We start from the raw sequence: 21947 nt of genomic DNA on the forward strand, positions 1-21947 counted from the left end.
GACCACCTCTATGATAGAGTTGGTTTGGCTTGTGATTTTGAAAGCATTTTTGTCGAAGGTGAGAGCCCTGGAGGGAGGGAAAAGAAGAATTTTAGATTTATTAGAGTTGAGAGAGAGATGATTTTGGTGCATCCAGTTCTCAGTAGTGGAAAAAGCTATTTGGGTTTTTGTCAGTAGTTCAGGAAGATTAGAGGTGGCACAGACTAAGGTAGAGTCATCAGCGTATTGGATAACTGTTGTGTCTATGATGGCAGAGTGTAGGTTATTTATGAAGATGTTGAACAGCATGGGTCCAAGGATGGACCCCTGGGGAACACCAGTGGGTGTAGGTAAGAAGGAGGAGGTAGAGTTTTTCCATCTGACAGCTTGAGATCTGTCTGATAAGTAGCTGGAGAACCAAGATAGAGTATCAGGGGAGAGATGAAGGTTTGATAGATGAAAGAGAAGATGTTTGTGAGAGATGGTGTCAAAGGCTTTAGAAAGATCTAGCAGTACAGTAGAAACTAGTAATCCAGAATCCCTGGCTTGATTGACTGTTTCTAAGAAGGATAATAAGGCAGAAATGGTGCTGTGTCCAGGGCGGAAGCCATGTTGGGTGGGTGTTAGGAGGTGGTTCTGGGTTAAGAAAGGCATGAGTTGGTGGTGGACACATTTTTCTAGGATTTTTGATAAAGGTGAGAGTAGGGCAATTGGGCGGAAGTTGGAGATATTAGTATTTTTGCCTCCTTTATGAAGTGGTAGAATGTAGGCTGATCACCAAAGAAAGGGAACATATGACTCTTTTAGAGATCTGTTAATTAAGATGCTGATAGGGAGAGCAATACCATCAGCAGCACATTTAAGGAAGGAGGAGGGGATGTTGTCAGGGGCATTAGAGCATGGCTTTAGTTTGGATAAGTGCCTTTTTATAAATGTGGTTGAAACAGGTTTCAGCTGGAAGTTGAGAGGGCATTTAAAGGGGTCGTTAGGTGTAAAGGAAAGAGAGTTGGATGTATTATTGTTAGGGAAGGATTTAGTTAGATTAGCTATAGATTCAGTAAAGAATTTATTGAAGAGAGAGCTTAGATCTGTGTCAGTTATACTAGGATCTGGGCAGGGATTATTCCTGGATCCTGGATGGAGAAGGGAATTAACTGATTTCCAGAACTGTTTTGGGTTCTTGTTATGGTTGGACTGAAGTTTATTGTAGTAGTTTTTCTTGTCCAGGATGATTAGTTTTTTTGCTTGGTTGCGGAGTTGGGTGTATTGGTGCAGGGATGAAGGCATTTTATTTTTCTGGTATAGCTTCCAGGATTTGTCCCTTTGATGCATGATTTGTTTTGTTTCTTTGGATAGCCAAGGGGCAGAATTAGCTTTGACTCGTTTGTTTCTTGGTGGGGCTAGGGAGTTAAGAGTATTTAGGAAGATAGAGTTAAATTGTTCTACAGCGTTGTCTAGAGGAAGAGTATTTAGGATCTGCCAGTTAGTATGTTTAAAAATGTTTGAGAAGATTGTGGGGTTGAAGTTGCTGAGATTACGAGTGTGGATGTAATGGTGTAGATATTGGGTGGAGTTAGCTGAGCGGTGTATGAAAGTGGGGAGATGGTCACTGAAGGTGTCAGGGATAGTGCCAGAAAGAATTATTTTGTTTGGATGAGAGACTAGGATCCAGTCAATGATGGATCCTGGGGATTGTTTTGTTAGGCCGGGTGGTTGAGTGGATTACTTGGGTGAAGTTGTAGAGGTTAATGAATTGGGAGGGGGAAGGAGAGTTGATTTTATTCCAATCAATGTTAACATCACCTAGAATGTAGGTTTCGAATTTGATTTCTGTTGAGGCCCAGTAAAGAATATTTTCAAGGGTAGTGATGTTGTCACCTGGGGATATGTAAAGGGAGATAATGCAGATGTTTTATGTTTATTTAGTCGTAGTAGACTGGCTGTAAGTTCAGCATTTTGAATTGTGGAGTTGGGATTTGTAAAGGGATCAGGGAGAGGAGGTTAGAGAAGATTATTGCAGAGCCTCCACCTTTTTTATTTAATCGGTCACTTCTGAGGATTTGGAAACCAGGAGGTAAGATTTCAGAGTCGGCGATGTGGGGTTTTAGCCAGGTTTCAGAGATGGCTAAGATGTCAGGTTGGTTGTGGCAAATCCAAGCTTGTAGTTGGTGTAATTTGTTATTTAGGCTCTGAGCATTGATAGTGAAGAACTTAAGGGGGTTAGGTGAGGAAGTGGTAGAAGTGGGAGGGGGACTATGATTGTTTCCAGTGGGAGAAAAATGGGTTGGGGGGAGTTGTTAGTAGTGAGGCAGGGGCCAGGGTTGGGGTGAATATCGCCAGATAAGACTAGGTCATTATTGGAAGTAACTCTTAGTCTTTTGGGTTTATGAAGTAAGAAGCTGTTAGGGGGTGGGAGGAGTCTAAGAGTGAATGTTTTTGGTACTGTGAAGTGTTTGGAATGGAAAAGGTACAGTGTTTTGGGAGGAATAAGCGTGGAAGATATGTTGTTGTAGTGGGTAGATAGAGATGGTTGTGGGTGAGTACAAGGGTTGGTTTGTGTAGGAGGTAGGGAGAAGGGTATTTTGTGAGATTAGGAAGTAGCATAATAAAGAAGAGTGAGTAGTATAAGAAGTGAGGCTGGGACATAGACAGTATGAAGGATTTTGGATGGCATGTTCAGCAAGGGGAAGTTGAAGAGATAGAAGTTGTGGAGTTGTGCAGGCAAAATGGGTGGGGGGCTTAGGAAAAGGATGGGGTTGGAAGTATTTGCAGGGGAGAGAAAGGGAATATATGTGATGAGAAGAGAATGTAATGGAGTGGGCTGAGAAATGGTGGGAGGGGTAGTAAGTAGAAGGATTATAATAGGTTAATTGGTAAGGTGAGGTATAGTGGGGTGGTGGAGTAAGAGTGGGAGGAGTAATGAGGGAAGGACTCTGATTAGTTAATTGGTATATGTGGGAGGGCTTATGAGAGGTATAAAGGTAGAGGTGCTGGGGGTGGGTGGGAATTGGGGGCAGGGTAGGGGAGCGGAGTGAGCCCGCAGGGCGAACGGAGCAGGAAGAGCCAAAGGAAGGAGAAATGTTAGGAAAAACAATCAGTAGAGTGCGAGAGCCAGAAGGTAAGTTTGCAGAGATATAGTTTAAGTTCGAAGACTGACAGTGAAATGGAGTTGAATGGAGATATGTACTAAAATGACAGTATAGAAGGGTCAGAGGCTTTGAGCTTAGAGGAGATGGGAATATGTGGAGTGGAGGAAGAGGATAGGTAGTCCTGGGAGAATAAAGAGGGAGAGAGCAGTGGGAGAGATATCTAGGAAATACTGAAGAATGAAAATAAGGTACCAAGTGGGAAAAAAGTAGTAGAGACAGCAAGAAGGTAAAGGAGCGCCACCTAGTGGGCAGTTTAGATGAGTGTAACAGAGATACCTACGGAGAATATCAGTTAGGGGATGGAAGGGGATTATCAGACTCAGCGAAGGGTAAAATAAAATATGGGAGGGAGAAGTAGGGACAATTTATATAGATAAGGAAAGGGGAAGAGTTGGCTGCTGGCTGGCCTGGCAAGGGAGCGCACTGCAACCTACTAAAAAGTATGCACTACCTTTACAAATTACAAGATGGATACGCAGTATGCATACTTTCTCTGAAATGTCCTGGTAGGGAGCAGATGGGAATTTAGGTTGATTTAATGCCCCTTGTATATGGGTTCTCAGCATGGACTTCCATTAGGGTGCATTCAGGAGGAGAAGGAGGATAGGCAGGAACACAAGCTGGAACATGCAAGGGAGAGAAAAAAAATGTAATGAAGCAGGTAGTACAGGTGTCAAGAGCTGAGAAGCAGACAGGCATAACAAACACAGTTAATCTGAGAAAGTGATACAATGGACAAAGCAGTTCAGATAAATTAAGATAACCTCTATCAAGTACCAAATATCATAAACAAAGCTTAGAATATGTAGAAAAATGTAAATAAAAACAAAATTCTAATGTACAATGTAGCTTTGGAAAACAGTCAAAAACCAATTAGCTGACAAAAGCTAAGCAAACAGGGACAAATTGCACTGCAAATGTATTCTAACATGTGTTCATGAGAATGTTTCAAACAGCAGGAGTTGGTACTCCGTATGAGTACTGCTATTGTGGTTAGAGCAATTACTGCAAACAGTGCACACACTCAGATTAATCGACCTGGTCAGATAACTAAGTATTTAAACCCAATATGTACACAGTATATCTGGATTCAGGCAAGTAGCATTTGTAAAATACAATCAGTGCAGTTCCAGAAAAAATATTCAAATTACTACTAGCCAAAGTTTTGTTAATCGCCTAGGGCAAGCCCCACAACAACATTTAGAATAAGTATAGATGTTACATATTTAAGGCAGCTTGCACAGTTCCAATAGAGCGATTAAACTTTTAAGTATGAATTACAACTAGCCCAATATTTATTGCATAGAGCAAGCCCCACAAAAAATAAAGCAGGTATAGAAGTTACATATTACTAGCAGCTTGCATAGTTTCAATAAGGCGATTTAAAAGGGCTCGCACAACAGTTACAGAAAAAGCGTGCTAGTCATAAAACGAACACATTAAATCTAATTAGCTCTGGTAGCCGAGTGAGAGCTTGCATTCATCAAGATATACACAGGGAGAGAAAAATACCTGAATGAAAAAATGGTTGCAAGTTTAATAAGTGAGCTAGTGTAAAAAAAAATGGTTGCAAAGTGTATATGTGAGCTGGTATAGCCTCAGTCGAGCGGCATACAGAAAGAGTACAAACACCTAACAACAGAACACTGGATCCACATGCAGAGCGCTATGTTAAAATAAGCGTTTGCAGCTTGGAGAGCATTTTACACACAAATACAACATTCAGGGAGACAAAGCAGGCATAAACATAATATATAATGTCAGTATAACATTAGAGACTTCAGAGCACGTACTTACTGTAGGAAACCGCAAACGCTAGAGCCAGGGATGCACAGCAGCCAGGGGCAGGAGTATAGAATAAAGATGACGCCTCCTTGGATGTGGTAACTTTATGGAGTGGGACAGGAAGTTAGGCAGAAATGGGGGGAAGTGAGTAGACTGAGGTGGGGGGGATATGCAGACAGAGCCGAACATACCTGAAGCAGTGAGATAAACTGCTGCAGGTGGGACCATTCAGTTTGGAAAGGAGGCAGGGAATGGGAGACAGGAAGGGAGAGTAGAAAACGGAAATTGTAGGATTAGATCAGGAATAGTAAGTCCACAGGGGGGGTAGGACCATGTGTAGCATAGAAATAGATAAGAATTGTGAGTGGAGGGCCAAAGGAAGGAGAAATGTGAGGAAAAACAATCAGTAGAGTGCGAGAGCCAGAAGGTAAGTTTGCAGAGATATAGTTTAAGTTCGGAGACTGACAGTGAAATGGAGTTGAATGGAGATATGTACTAAAATGACAGTATAGAAGGGTCAGAGGCTTTGAGCTTAGAGGAGATGGGAATATGTGGAGTGGAGGAAGAGGATAGGTAGTCCTGGGAGAATAAAGAGGGAGAGAGCAGTGGGAGAGATATCTAAGAAATACTGAAGAATGAAAATAAGGTACCAAGTGGGAAAAAAGTAGTAGAGACAGCAAGAAGGTAAAGGAGCGCCACCTAGTGGGCAGTTTAGATGAGTGTAACAGAGATACCTATGGGGAATATCAGTTAGGGGATGGAAGGGGATTATCAGACTCAGCGAAGGGTAAAATAAAATATGGGAGGGAGAAGTAGGAATAATTTATGGTTTACTATTAACATATGTTCTGCAATAAACATTATTTTGGGTTTGTATTTTCATACTGTTATGTATTACAATGGCTGCATATTAACATATCTTGTTGAATTACCTGTGTTGTTGGCCTTGTGCTGTAATGGCTACTGGCATGCTCTTCATATACTGCCTGTTACATTATGTATTGTTGTATTCTCTATAATATACTTTGAAAATTGATTGGGTTATTCCCAATGTTCCGGCATGCTGTTATCACTAACATAATGTTTTGTTTCTAACTAACCTATACACATTACTATACTACTCTCACCACAGCACAGCAGGGTAGTCCGGTTCCTGGTGATCCACCTACCCTACCTCAGCCATACATGGCACCAAGTACCAGTAGTCACCTAGGATCAACTACCAGCCATGGTGTGCAGGATTGTGCATAGGAGTTATGACCAATGCCTGCACCAGATTGAGGGCAGATTGGACAGCCTGGTGGGTTCTGATGGCCACAGCACCCAGCCTTCAGCACAACCACCTTTGTAGCAGTGAAGCAGCAGTGTTGACTGCCCATGGGTGGGGAGTTCAGTCATGCTGCTGCCGTCTAAAGGCACATGCACCTCTGATTTCACAACACTCTCCCCATCCAAGGTGTTTACTTACGTCATGTGTCACACACCACCCCTATATGCTGTGTCTGTCTTGTCTGCAAATGCAACCTCTCCTACCCAACGTACCTCCCCACACATACCTATATCTCTTCCCCAACATTCCACTCTCTCCTTAACAAAAAGGGCACCTGTCCTACAAAAAAAAATTGCCACATACACAGCTCTCCATTTTGCACACATGTCCATTGGACACAGCTAATTATTACATTAATTAATGAACACATTTATGATCTGTAAATGGTACTTTCCTACACCCTTCCTGCCTTTCAGTATGTTTTCTCCCTGCTTGCCCACATTTCACCACTTTCCTATTACCCTTTTTTTTTCTTTTTAGCACAGGTTTGCACAGAGTTAATCACAGCATTCTGCACAAACCTGTCTTAATCATCAAATGTGTTTCTTAGAGTGCTAGGCACATCTGCAAAGTAAAACAATAAAACACACAAACAATGAAACTGGTAAAACAAGAACCAAATGCAGTCTGGATGATTGAAGAGGCGGACACAATTCCTTAGTGCTTTCATCCAAATTTAATCTCTTGAACATCTCAAACCCAGGCACCTGTCAACTATAGCACAGTGCATTAGCCCACTAGGCTACTCAGCTCTGAATTAAAACAGATGCTTCCAGCAACATACACTGAATGCCACTGATATACTGCAAATACATATAATGGGTAAAATGACAGTGTACTAGGGACTGTCATGCAGGCACTACACCAGTACACAGACAAATAAATAATAATGGATGCACGTGAGGCCTGGGATAGCAAGTATAGCTTTTAACTGTACAGAATGTTCACAGTTGTGCCCTCTAGTTTTGGGCCAGTTTTCACAAAAACATATGTGTCTGGTAAAGTAGTGGCAAATCATCAAAGATTGAGGTTAGAAAATTATGACAGACATTTGAGTGTTACTCATCATACCCTTTGGAAAATGCATGCTACTGCAAATCCTGTTATTCTATCAACATTTTACGTTTGTAAGAACAATATGTCAAGATTGTCCCTAATTTTGGGCCTGTGTCTCACTTGAATATATGGCTTTGTCCACAGATCTTGCTCTTACAGGTTAGAGGTATGATAGCAGGTAGCCATCCCTTTCATCAGCAACTTTTTAAAACACATCTGATATGGCACTAATGGCAAAGTACATATGTCTACAACTGGGACCCTGTTGCACAACAACTGCCTTTGAAAGCCATGCACATACTGATGGATGGAGAAAACATGTGTCACAGACTGTATGCATCCACTTACATTTTGAAAATAGATGCGCTGCAGCATTGACTCAGTAGCTCAGTCTGTTAAATGCTTTGCGTACAGTACATTTTGCCACCCACATTCCTGGGTTCAGATCCAGGGTGTTGCACTTCAATTACATTCTTGGTAATACAGCAAATAATGACTGAGTCATGCAATTTTAACCCACACAGGTTGCTGCTACTTAAAACGCTGCTACCCATGTTTGCAAGTCAAAGGCTGTAGGTAGGGACACACTATACATATTCATATAGTCTAACTATATGTCATTTTCTACTCTGTGACTGGCATTGTTACATAAGAGATATATCTTATGCACATTCCTCAAGTGGACTGTAAAGGGTACCCTCACCCTGTCTCTGCTGTAATGACAGACCTGACACTGCTGGCTCATTTACACATACAGTTTCATGTCCTGCAAAGTTTCACACTCTCCCCTATGTGTCCTAGGCTGCAGCTGCAGCTACTGCCTGCAACATATGCGGCTGTATGTTAAGCTACCTGTTACAGACGTACCATACCTCACAACCCCCAAGAACAAGAGATCCAGACAAAACCCATACATAAATGGGGGGATGGAAAGGTCCAGCGACATGGACATTTTTTACAGTTTGCCCCTACAAAGCTAGTGAGCTGATAGAATAGCAGATACTGCGGTAGCATGCATATTCTGATGGTTATGATGTCTGACACTCACATGTCTCTTCCCCCTTACTCACCTCAACCCACAATATTTAACAATGAACTGCTAGATAATCATAATGTCATTTGACAATGACCAAACATAGCATGCAAAACTGTGGACACACCTCATAAATCTCAACAGTGGACAATATTTGTACCTACCCTCTGCGATGCTGTACTCTCCAAACCTCCCTAATGTCCACCTCAAAGAGTAATAAAGGGGCCAAGGCCTACATGAAAGTGTTTACACTGTGGTACCATGTCACTGGCTAATGAAAGTGCAACCCAGCTGTTTTGGATCCAATTAGCAAGTCTGAGCCACAGGTTGGTGCACAGTCAGTTACCTGTTAATGAACATTGCCTACAAAAGTCAATGAAATGCCTATGGGAAACAGGTTTGTAAGATGCTTTACCAAGGCAGACTATGATTTAGCAAGCTTTTTTCTTGAAGATATGTTTACAAAAGGATTACATCACTCTACCAGGTATGTAATACAAGTCCCCATATAATGGGAGGATGGAGATATGGGGATCAGCGATTACACTGGTAGGACATCTATGGGAATGACATGTTGGTGATACTTTGCTGTCCAACAGCTGCAGACATGCCTCTCAACTGTGCTGCTGTGACTGAATTCACATCTGTGGCCCTCTTACTCCCTAAAATGATCAGCTCCTATATGAACGCTAGTGGATTATGAGTTAGACATATGGATAATAAGTAAGGGTGGACACAGCTTTAATATCACATGATGTACTGTCATTCAGCTCCTCTCAGTCTCTGAATGTCACAGGAATAATTCAGACATTGTAAAGGTGTCCCTGATGTACTCTGGCTAGGTCACTATTTTGCTGACATTCGTATCTCTTCACTTGAGAGCTATGGCTAACATACATGGCAAGCCCCTACAGTAGGAATACAGATCATAGCCATTATTAGTGGTGGGGGGGACAGGCCCTAACTCAGTGATAGAGTGTACATATTGGTCATATAAAGTAAAAGTATGAATAGACTAACAGATATTACTGTAGCATAAGTGTGTTCTGAGGGTCTGCTGTGTGACAGGCAGATTCTCTATATTCTGACAATAACCATCAATTATTGGCCAACTGTTTGCCAGACATCAACATATATGTGCCAAAAGGACCACATATATCAGGTACACAAACACATTCTGCAAACAGCTGTGTACTAGAGAGGTATGATACCTACAGTTAAAATATACTACAGCAGGTTTGCATTGCTGTCTGTCATTGTGGCACACTGGTGTTGCTGCACTGTCACCATATACTTGTAATAATACACACCTATTTGTCTGACAGTGGCGATATGACATAGTAGTGGGACTTTGCACATATGTGACATATCACAGTAGACAGCATTGATGCTTGTGAAGACATAAAACACACTCTGTCATGGCACACAGGGACATAACTGGTATTGCCTCTATGCTGCTGATAGACTGCTGGGTATGATGTGAGAGGTAACAGTGGATAGTGCAGGCCATTTTGGTTGTGCCAGGTTTGTACATAGTGGATAGCCACATATCTGGTCCTGTGATGAGTTCCCCTCTTGTTCTCTTTCAGGAAGGATGTATCAAAGGAGGCACCCACCATTTTCAGATGCTGAAAATAATGTTATCCCAGATGGCCTCAGACTGCATCATAACATTCTGCTCTCCAGGAGTCGCCAGCATCATGAACAACATGCAGCACTGTGGGCTGACCTTCTCACAGCAGTCAACCAAATAAGGCTACAGGACAGAACCTACGAGCAGGTCCAACACTGGGCAGCAGATATGGTCGATGCTGCACCGCAAAGGGCTCCGGCTGTAGCCAGGGACTGTGCTGCCACCGGTGGCGGGCCTGCAGCAAAACAATCACTCTCAGCCACAGAGGACTTCCTGGCAAACCTGGGATCAACCACCAGCTCCCAACCATCCATCACCGCATACATCGTGGAGGTGGGTGCCACAGCATCCACATCAGAGGAGCCTCCGGGTAGACTTCCCATGTTCATCACTGTAATATTGTGTCAGTCATTGTGGCAGCTTCTGCATACTAGTACATGGGTTTCAGATCTATCTGCATTGGGGAGGTATGGTTTTAATGCACAGTTGTGCACACATACTCAGAATGTCAGCAATGTAGGCAGTACCACGTTAGCTACTGTACATGTTGATATACGCACATATTACCCTGTAACAATGCTACATTTGGTATTGCTGACAATACCTCTCCCTCACATTTCCATAGGTATGTTAGGTGTGGCCAGAGTACAAGCTTCTGTACCTGGTGAGTGTGATACTGTTGTATTATGGATTATATATACCCTAGGCACAACTGTTATGCTTAGCCAGAGTACAACATTTGCATGTTCCATTTCAGAGGGCTTAACTGACATGCATTGAATGGGTAATCACAGTTGTGTATTTGCAGGAACAGTAACACATTTGCACTTATTGTTGAGAATGTTTTTGCAGTCTGCTATACAGGAGGCAATCTCTCACAGATACTTGTTTTCACACAATATAGGGATAGTTTATACCTGAGGCAGTGATACTATAACCGGTATAGTATGCTCAAGATGGGTGCACTGTATTTTGGTGTAGGTCTATCAGATACACTGTCATATTGCTCATCTCACAGGTGTATAGTACTGGCAACATTAACAGGAAGTAGCTGCAGTGCATTTTATAAAGGACCTGTCTTGTCTGTGTATATCGTAGTCTGTTTGTGTGTTGTGCATGGGAAATAAGATGTGGTATTTGTAATGCAGTTGTGGCTCCTCACCTGTATGTGTGTGTGTGTGGATTACCATGCATAATAGTGCAGGTAGAATTGTACTTATTTTGTCTTCCTCCTCACAGGTTAACATGGGGGTTGGAGTGTGTCCCCTTCCAGCTTGACATCAGTGTCTCATCAGGCTCTGATGGTGATGGTGGCCATACTGAGACACAGATGGGGTTGTTGGAGGCTGAATCTGTCCCATGGGTTGCCATCCCAATCTTTCCTCATTGTCCCCACCCACAGTAAGTATGCACACACATACCCAGTCCCCTGAGGCCACAGGTATTGGATGGTCAGAGTGTGGCAACATTGAACAGAAGAGTGTGGCAACTATGGCATCAGTGAGTATTGACACTGGCCATAGCCAGAGAGCTGGTGAGGTCCCACATAGGAAGATTGGACAGGAGTGTTTGAAGGAGGACTGCTATCCATCCATCACCTGTCAGAGGTGTCACACCATGGGTCACTTGATGCATTTTTCAGTCTGTCATGGAGGCACACGCACGTTCTTACCTCAACACCATATGGATACTCAGGATTATGGATACAGCACAGTCTGACATCCATGACTCCCTCCACCACATTGGTGATGCCATGGATTGTTTCACTGATGCATTGGACAGACAATGGGGTGAGACATTGTTAGTCCTTGACCGCACGTTGTCGTTGCTGGAACATCTGGTTGGAGTTAGGCATCAGTCACATGGACATAGGTCAGCAACACCATCTGCTGAAAGTCCATGTGGCCATGCACACTCAAGCTCACATAGTTGCAGTACCTACAGCATTACAGAAGGGAGTGTGCTGTCCATACCACGATGTGGCAGGCCATGGGCACATGATCCTGGGAGGTCCCATGGGGGACAGGGGCCCAACAAACACCAGTCACTATCAGCTACTAGCAAATCATCTGACCCTGGGCATGGTGGTGCCAGTGCCACTCCTGACAGAGCCAGTTCCTGTGTTTATGACCAGACATGGTGAATTGTCCACTCTGCCAGGTACGGTCCACAGCTGTCCACCATACACATGTGTAGGGCTAGCACTGGGCTTAACTGTGTACATGCACAGACTCAGACATCACTTTGATATGCAGGTCATCAACAGACACACACAGCACCTCTCCATATCCCAGGTAGACAGCACCTCTTCCTGACTCACACACATGCTGTCAGTTGTTTGACACAGTCTACGCCTCTGGCACCCCTACACCAAACCCTGTGCATGCAGTGATACCTGTGCCACATCCCTGCCATCCATACCATTGATGCATGGACATGCAAATATGTGCCTGATGCACAAGGTGACTATATCGCATTGCATGCAGTTTTGTAGTGAGGTAGTGTTATGCCATGACAGGTGCTGTATGCTGGCATATGTCATGAGTACACATCAAACTTGTGTACTTTTGTTGCATGATGTTAGATTGGCAGTAGTGTTGCAGACTGACAGGTGTCTTACAGAATTGGGTATGTTTCTGTTCTAGTGTTCTGAGTAGCTAAGCTATGGAGACTCAGTGGCAATAAAGTGGCACAAGATGGCATAGCAGCACAGCAGACATATGACATTAGCAAGGTATGGCTGTATACATGTGTGGTTACCTAGGTGCATATCTGTAGAACACTGTGTCAGGGACAATGGGGGCAGTCAGCATAATCATGCATGCATACCCTGTGACAAAGCCTGCTACCCTTGACAATTGTCACCTGGCTGTTCCCTACATACAAACATAAGTGATGGTGATGGATAACATTTGTGCCTAGGTAGATGTGGGCTATTTAGGGCCTGCAGCTAGTGACAGGGCAGTAAAATGCATGACAACTGCACATCCATATGTTTACTACTGCATAGGAATACATTTGTACACAAACACCCAGTTGCATGTTGTGAAATTAGAACCCCTACCTACTTATACATATACACTATAGTAGTAAGTACTTATTGCATGTACCATGGAGATTACTTGTTTTAAGAGTGTCAGCCAGTCATGTTAAGGTGGATGACATTAGCAGGCCTTGTAAAGGAGGCAAACAGGGTGGCTGGCAGGTAGTCACAGGGCCTAAAAATGTATAACCATTGCACATAGACAGACATGTGTACACTGCTGCAACTGGATATGTTTAACCAAACAGTTGCCTGGTGCAAGCTTAGCACCACTACCTATCTATTAATATACACTATAGCACTGGGTACTTGCTACATGCACCACAGAGCTCATCTGCCTTGAGAGTGTCAGCCCGTGCTGTTATGGCTGATGATATCAGCAATCCTTGTAAAGGAAGCCAATGGAGAGGCTGGCAGGTAGTCACAGGGCCTTAAAATGTATAACTATTGCACAGCGATAGACATGTGCACACTGCTGCAAGTGGATATATTTACCCTACCTATTATTAATACATACTAAAGCACTAATTACTTATTGCATGTGCCATGACATTTACCTGTATGGGGACTGTCAGCCAGTGCTGTTAAAGTAAATGACATCAGCAGGTGTTGACAGGTAGTCCAATGCTGAGGAGGACGCTAGTCACAGGGCCATAAAATTATTGGCCATTGCACAGACATAGGCCTGATGGGCATGTCTGTACTGCTGTAAGGGAAATAGTTACACACACACACACACACACACACACACACACACACACACACACACACACACACACACACACACACACACACACACACACACACACATGGCTAATGTGAGATTAGAACCCCTTCCTACCTACTATTACACACTATAGCTTGCAGTAATTATTACATGCACCACTGGTTACATCTGGTATAGATGTAGCTGCAGCCAAAGTACTTGTGGGCTACGCAAAGTGTTCTTGTATTACACAGCATGTGTGGCCTGCAGCGTGAACCTGCTTTATGCTGACATTGCAACATCTGTCCTAAAAGTGGTGTACCTGTTAATACCCCTGCTATGGGTGTACAGTTACCAGTATCACCATGTCTGGCCAATTGTAGTTTGCAAGGTGGACAATTGATCAGTGACAATATCGCATGTTCAAGTTCTGCATTGAAGCCATTGCACATTACACCACCTGCTCACCATTGTCTGTTTACAGGCTGACATTCCACAGGCACAGGGTTCTGTGGTTGGGTGGATTATGTCATTATGCGGCCTTGGTCTGTTACCATCAGACAACTTTTGTGTGTTGTGTAGGTGCAGATAACCCCAGCATTCTGCATGTAGGTGTGCACATTCTTACATCCCCATACGCATATACATGGTATATGTATTTATATATATATATATATATATATATATATATATATATATATATATATATATATATAAAACAGGGATGTCAACAGAGGTGAAGCTGTGTGTGTGCATTATGTAATTGTGTTACATACATATATGTGGAGGGTGTACACCACGCTATACATTTATGTATACATATATATATATAAATATATATATATATATATATATATATATATATATATATATATATATATATATCTACATATATATATATATATATATATATATATATATATATATATATATATATATATATATATGTATGTATGTATGTATTTATATATGTGTGTGTGCCACATACTGATAGAAAAGGTAATCATGTGTGAGGGGGATAGGGAGAGACAGATACATATACATAGCTGTCTGTATGCAGAGATATTTTCACATATCAGTTCTATAGGCAGATGACGCATCACACATGGACTCAAGTTAGCTAAATGTAGGAGCATGTCCAGTGTGGTTGTCAGTACTTATAAGGTGACTCCAGGCCAGACCTACCTGTACTCCAGTCCGGGATTTTGTGTGTTGCACCTCCCTGATATTTTGTCCAAGGGATTCCCTGGCTGTGTGCTGAATGTAATATATGACTCATACCTATCAGCTGTACGGATTGTAATAGACTGTACAGGGCTTTGCGTCATATGTATGGTATGTTTTACATAGCATTGTGAACTTCTGGTATATCAGTGCCAAATCATTATAGATTGATGTTAGGAAATTATGACAGACATTTGAGTTCCTGACTCCATACAAACCAGTAAACCTATGCTACTGCACAACCTGTTATTCTCTGAACTTTCTACATTTGTCTGGCCAGTAGTTAGTCCTTCTCCTTATATTTGGGCCTTTGTCACACTACTGTTCATGGCTTTGTCTAGATTTCCTGCTCTAAGTGGTTATATTGTATGATGTGACTGGGGTACATGATATTACACCATATATAGGGTGACAGTCTTTACACCTCTCACTGTACATGTTTTAGCAGGATGTCCAGCATTCTGCCCCATATGTCTGCTCTATTCCTCACACAGTTGGGTTTTCTGGTAATATACTGCTAAATGGAGCCCACTGAATTGTTATAAGTACTAACACAGGTAAGTGATGGCCTTTACATCCTGATGCTACTGTGTCCTTTTGCAACCTGCTATTATACTAGCCACCTTCTAGGTTACTCAGAGCATGTATAATGTCTGCAGGCTTGGCTGTCTGTCCCTCCATTGTCTCTGGCTTTGTCCAGCTTTCCTGCAGTCACAGATTGGGGTATATTGACAGTTTGTGGGACTCCTACAATAGGAGCGCTTCACATACAAAAGTTGTAGGTGCAGCCAGCTTTGAACCATGAACACCATCAACCATGCTAATGTACGTAACCCACTGACCAACACCAGCAACCAGAAAGTGAGGTCTAATTCCTCACACTATCAACAGCAGACAGACATACACTTTGACCCCTGCATATTGTGGAAAATAGAATAAATAGCCAGGTTGTTTGGGACTGCCCTGGGGTTGTGTGATCTGCTGATATATCCATGCAAACATACTTTTACTGCAAGTGTATGGGGACACTGATGTGTTGGGGTAGGGGACTCTAGCATTAACAGTTGTGCATCTGTCCTATGACCCAGCGATTTGGCATTTCTCTTGCATAGTGCAGTGGGGTTTGCTGCCTTGTGGCCTAATGCATATTATGGGGCAGTCAGTAATGGACAGAGTACCTGTTGTCCCACATAGCTGTTAGTTCTCTGCAAGTAGTCCAGTAGCTTAATCTATTCCTTTGCATACATGCAGCAGGTCTATACATATGCTACCATAGTCTAGTACCCCATACATTTGTTGTAAAGGAGAGTGACTTACCTTGTGATTGCAGCAATTGAGAAACCTGTGTTGTAGGGCTGATTCTGTCTGATGCATGCAGTACACAACCAATACATGGTAAGGTACAGGTTGTGATGTGTGGCTGGCATCCTTTTTACTATGTATGTGAGTCAGAGTAAGGTGTCAGTCCCTAGGATTCTAGGTTGTCAGTGTGTGTGCTATGCATTGCTTCTTTGCCAAGGCCAGGGCATATTTGGCATGCCTATGCCGGCCTACAGGGACAGCCTCGGGGGTTCCTTATCCGAGTCTCCCTGTGAGTGTGGCTTTGGGGACCTTGGCAGTGGTGGGAGGCTGTGTGTCCCTCCCTGTGATGATCCTGCTACAGCTATTTCCACAGAATCATATTGTGTATCATGGCACATACTGTGAACATCTGTGCACATATGGCTGGAGAGTACTGCAGAGCTCCACCAGATATATCAAGGCAACAAAATTGTGACTTGAGCAGCCCAAGCAGATGCTCTATGATGTTACAAGTTTGTGTGTGTGCCTTTTTATGCTGTTCTTCAGTAGGTATGTGTGCATTACTGATGGGTGTCATCATCCATGGTTCCAGTGTGTAGCCAGCATCCCCCAGTAGATGGTCATATGGGATGTCCACCCTGGCAAACATCTGGTACAGCTGTGACGCATGCCAGATATGGGAGTCATAATAACTGCCAGGGCTGCCACCACACACATTCATGATAATGCCTTGGGCATTGCACATGACCTGGCAGTTGATGGAGTGATTCCCCTAGCGACTGACATAGGCTCTACCCTCCTCAACAGGCAGTGCTTTGATGTGTACATGAGTGAAATCTATGGCACCCAGTAACTCAGGGTAATGTGCTACATGGTAGAAGAGATGCATACTGCTGGCCCTCTCCTCAGGGGTATGCGGTAAATAAATGTGCTCACTGGCATTGTTTGTGAGGCAGCCAGGAAATGGTGGAGTACCCTGGATGCTGATGCCTGTGAGACCTCCATCATGTCTCCAGTTGGTCTTTGAAAAGTACCTGCAGCTAGTATTCTAAGAGTTACACATACTTTTGTTTTCACTGGGATGGGTTCCCCTCTGTTGGCTCTGGGTTTGAGTTGAGGGAGGCAGAGCTCAGTGAGTTCTTGTAGAATGGCTTTGTCCACCCAGTAGCATTCTACAATTTCCAGCTCATGTAGATCCTGGAAGGTTACCCTGGGCCTGAACATTATTCTCCTTCTCAGTCTAGACCTATTGTCAACAGTAGCATCTGCACTGACCTCAGTATCTAGCACATACAGATGTAGCAGAGCAGCAGCAGTCCCTAGCATTCTGTCAGTTAAAATTCCCAAGTCTGTACTCAAATGGTACAGAGTATGGGGAAAAATCAGATTGTAGGGTGCATGTATAATTTATGGTGGTCTGCTGCAGATGCACCCTGTGTGATTGGCTAACTATGATGCATTTCACCTGCAGGTACATCACTGAGGGGTTTGAATGGCCCAGTGTAAGTGGAACAGGGGTTATCAATTATTTATACATGATTTGCTTTCACAGGCTATTTCCTTTTTTTTTTTTTAACTGCCTTCCCTGCTATGCACAGTGGTGTGGCACACAAACATGCTCAAACCAGCTAAAACAAGTGCCCCAATGCTAAACAAAGCTTGGTATCACTGGATAAACCCACCTGCTTAGTTGAGTGGTGCACCATGGAAACAGGTGCTGCTCAACTCCAATCTGCTTAAACAGATAGTGAAACACCTTCTTTTGATGTCAGCTAGCTCTCCAGTGGCACCAACAAGGTTCTGGGGCTACAAGGATTTTATCTGCAGACACAGTAAAGCATTTTTGCTATTCAGTAACTCCAGTTCATTTGCATACAGATCCAAGCACACAACCTGGATACTACACTATTCCCGGGCCTGCCTCCTTAGCAACCATGGAAATCTGCCATTATTCATATTCTATGCAAGGCCCTATAATGCATTATTCTCACATATTTATTATTTTCTGGGTTTTTTTTTTTTTTTTTTTTTTTTACATAACAGAATGTTTGTGCACAAACACAATATGGGTATTAAAAAAAACTTACCCCCGGATTCATGAAGCTTGCGCCAGGCGCAGGCGTAGCGTTGGCGGTATAATGCCAAATATGTCCGCTGAGCGATTCAGGTACGAATCAATCCCACGTGCACTACCGGCGTATGCCAGAGCTACGCAGCCCTCGGCATAGGTATGCAAATCACCCCATGCGCAGTGTCGCACCATGCTAATGAAGGCATACAGCAATTCACAAAGTGGTGCAGGCATAGCGCAAGCCCATGGAAATGTAAACCAAAAAAACACGGTTTACATTTTCCCAAACAGAATGTTGGAGTTATGGAAGCGGACCACACGCATGTATTGCAAAGTTAACATATGCCAATAGACAAATACACAGCCAATGGCACAAGAAAAGATGCACAACACCTAATAAACAACATTTAATGTCATGTCCACAGTAACGCACAGTACAACCGCAGGGCATGTGTGTGTAAACAGGAATGCAAAGGAAATATATAAAAATGGCAGAAAATCGCAATGAAAAACAAATTAGGATTGCACCATAATATGCAATGGTAGGCATGGCACACCACAAGCAAGGCGCAAGGGTTGCCAGAGGCCCACGACAGTGTTCGGCGCTGTAACTATGAATTAGTAGTCAATGCCATGCAAATGAGGCAGGTAATACTGAATCGCAAACGTCCCGCCGGATGAAGGATGTACCTGACGGCGCAGCGCTATAACACTGAGGAGTGTATCAAAGGTGATACATGACATCATTAGAGGGGTGTGCCACTGTATCAGTAAGCACATTGGAGCAATGCAAATCTGGCCTGGCCATTGCTAAGCAAAGCTGAAGGACAGGGGTGGAGAGGAGGGTATAGAACCATTCAGCTGAGAGCACACATGGTGCCTGAAAGTGCATGTGTATGGGGATGAACTCGTGCCCGAAACACGGTAAGTGGATGCACGTGCCACGAACAATAGCACAAACAGGAAGGTCAGGGGAAGAAAAGAAGGAAATGCCGAAGCAGGGTAATTGGTGTACTAATGAGCAATTAACACCAATCAACACACGGCGGCCAATCGATGGCAGTAGACAAGCCTGCATGCAAAAACCTGCAAAACAGGATAGGGGAGGCATAGGATTGCAAAGAAAGGTGTGGAGGACCTGGAATGCAAATATAGGAGAACTGTCATAGCAGAACAAAGCAAACCCACAGTAGATCGGCAATAGCACACATTACGCAAGATAAGCCAGGTCTAGGAAAGTACAAATGAAAGCAGGCAGCTGGATGCATGCCAGCAAATGGTAGGTGTAACGTGCACAAATGTAAAAGGAAGGGCAGGAGGTAATTCATGGCATCCAAATGTAATGCAACACCAAAGACAGCAAAATAGCAGTTTTGTAAATAAAACACAGAAGATACCCTGTAGCCACAATCGTACATACACACCCTATGACATCATCAGTGTTCACAGCAAAACAGTATAAAGTGTGAAAGCACCCAACACACACCTGTGTATTCCCAAACACCGCACCATAGGTGTAAACAGACGGGGAACTTTTAAAATGTACATGTTGGGAGCTGCCATAGCTGTGATTCATCAGCTTGTGTTACAGACCGTCGGTGTTGTGGAGGATGATGCCGACAACCACCGTAGGCCTCGGAGGAGGAGAAGAGTGTTCAGACCAAGGGTAACCTACCAGGGGCTACATGATCTGGAGATAGTAGAGCGTTACAGGGTGGACAGGGACATCTTACAGCAAATAGTAGAGCTGTGCCGGCCACGCCTGAGAGCCAGAAACAACAGAGGGGAACCCATCCCAGTGGACATGAAGGTATGTGTAAGCTTGCGAATACTAGCCACAGGTACCTTTCAAAGGCCAACTGGAGATATAATGGGGATCTCACAGGCATCGGCATCCAGGATACTACACCAGTTCCTGGATGCCATGTTACCACATGCCAATGAGCATATACACTTCCCCCGAACTCAGGAGGAGTTGGCCGGCAATATGCGTCACTTCCACCATGTGGCAAACTACCCGAAGGTACTGGGTGCGATAGACTGCACGCACATACAAATTAAGTCACCACCCAGTGAGTATGGTAGGCGCTACATAAAGCGCAAGGGATTCCACTCCATCAACTGCCAGATCATGTGCAATGCCCAGGGCATTATCATGGATGTGTGTGCTGGCAGCACTGGAAGCTACCACGACTCCCATATCTGGCATGCCTCACAGCTGTATCAGGTATTTGTCAGGGGGGACATCCCACAAGGTCACCTTGTGGGGGATACTGGCTACGCACTGGAGCCGTGGATGATGACCCCCATCAGAAATGCACACACACCAATGCAAGAACGCCATAATGAGGCACATGCACAAACCAGAAGCATAATAGAGCGTGTGTTCGGGATGCTGAAATCACGGCTCCGGTGCTTGGATGCATCTGGTGGAGCCTTGCAGTACTCTCCAGGCACGTGTGCCCACATCTTCATAGTATGTGCCATGCTACATAATATGATCCTGCAGAAACAGCTGCAGCAGGGTCATAATGGAGGAAGGCCTCACAGCCCACCGCAAGTGCCAAGGCCAACACAGGCACAGAGGGATCCAGACCACGGACACAATGTGCCAGCCCCAGTAGGCAGACAGAGGTGTGCCCAATATGCCTACGCCTTGGCAAAAAGGGAACATATAGCACATACCTTGACAGTGTAGGCTCCCACAGATTGACACCCCTCCCCACCTGCACACAGTAACATGGATGGCACACAAACATGACTACCTGTAAATTGTGATGTATAGGTGGCCCACTGTGGAATCCTACATAGGCAGCCCTCAAACATTGTACATGCAACAGCCATGGGAACATGGAACTGTCAACACCTGAACAGTAGTTGCACCCATCAGCATCTGTCGATGCTGTGTGTATAGGTTCCCAGGTACATCGGTAGGTACACGCCCGATTGTCAGAGGCAAAACACCAAACAGGGCAAACAGTGACACCCGTCGCCACAACATCGAGTAAGCAACTGTCACGTACTGGAGCAGAGGCAATCATGGGAGCACATGTGTGTAAGCACTGTCCTACACACAGTCATCACGGATTACCCGCCGCGTTACTGAGGGGCTCCACAAAATTTAATCATGGATGTAGTGTCAAGGCAGGGGATGTACCCATGGCAGGCATTCATCACCCCGGCATGCTGCATCCACAGTCGTATGAAGGTGTACCAAATTATCGGGTGTACCTAATTGTGATATACATACCCAGTGCTGGAGTACAGCCAGTAAACATCACATGGACATACCATTAACTGGACCCATCAAGTTGTAAACTAACAGAGTCTTCCATGTGAGTGTAGTGTGGAGTATGTAGTGTACTGCACATATAAATTGACATAATTTGTGTACAACCCCCAGATGTCCAAGTGGTACATGCAGTGTCTGTCGTGCATGTTCCCGGTCCCACATCCCACAAGGGATGTCACATAATCCCGATGGCATGGGTAATGCATTCCAGATGCAGGTCATCAGAATATTTGTAGCACACGTTAGCGGGAATAAGCGTTGCCCACAGCTGGTAAGCGATGTTTAAATACAACTATATGGATATGCGCAAAACAGGGCTAAGTGTCACCGACCACTGCGCAGAT

The sequence above is a fragment of the Protopterus annectens genome, chromosome 3.part1 (assembly GCF_019279795.1).
Source record: "Protopterus annectens isolate FY-2018-M chromosome 3.part1, PAN1.0, whole genome shotgun sequence".
Classification (NCBI taxonomy): domain Eukaryota; kingdom Metazoa; phylum Chordata; order Ceratodontiformes; family Protopteridae; genus Protopterus; species Protopterus annectens.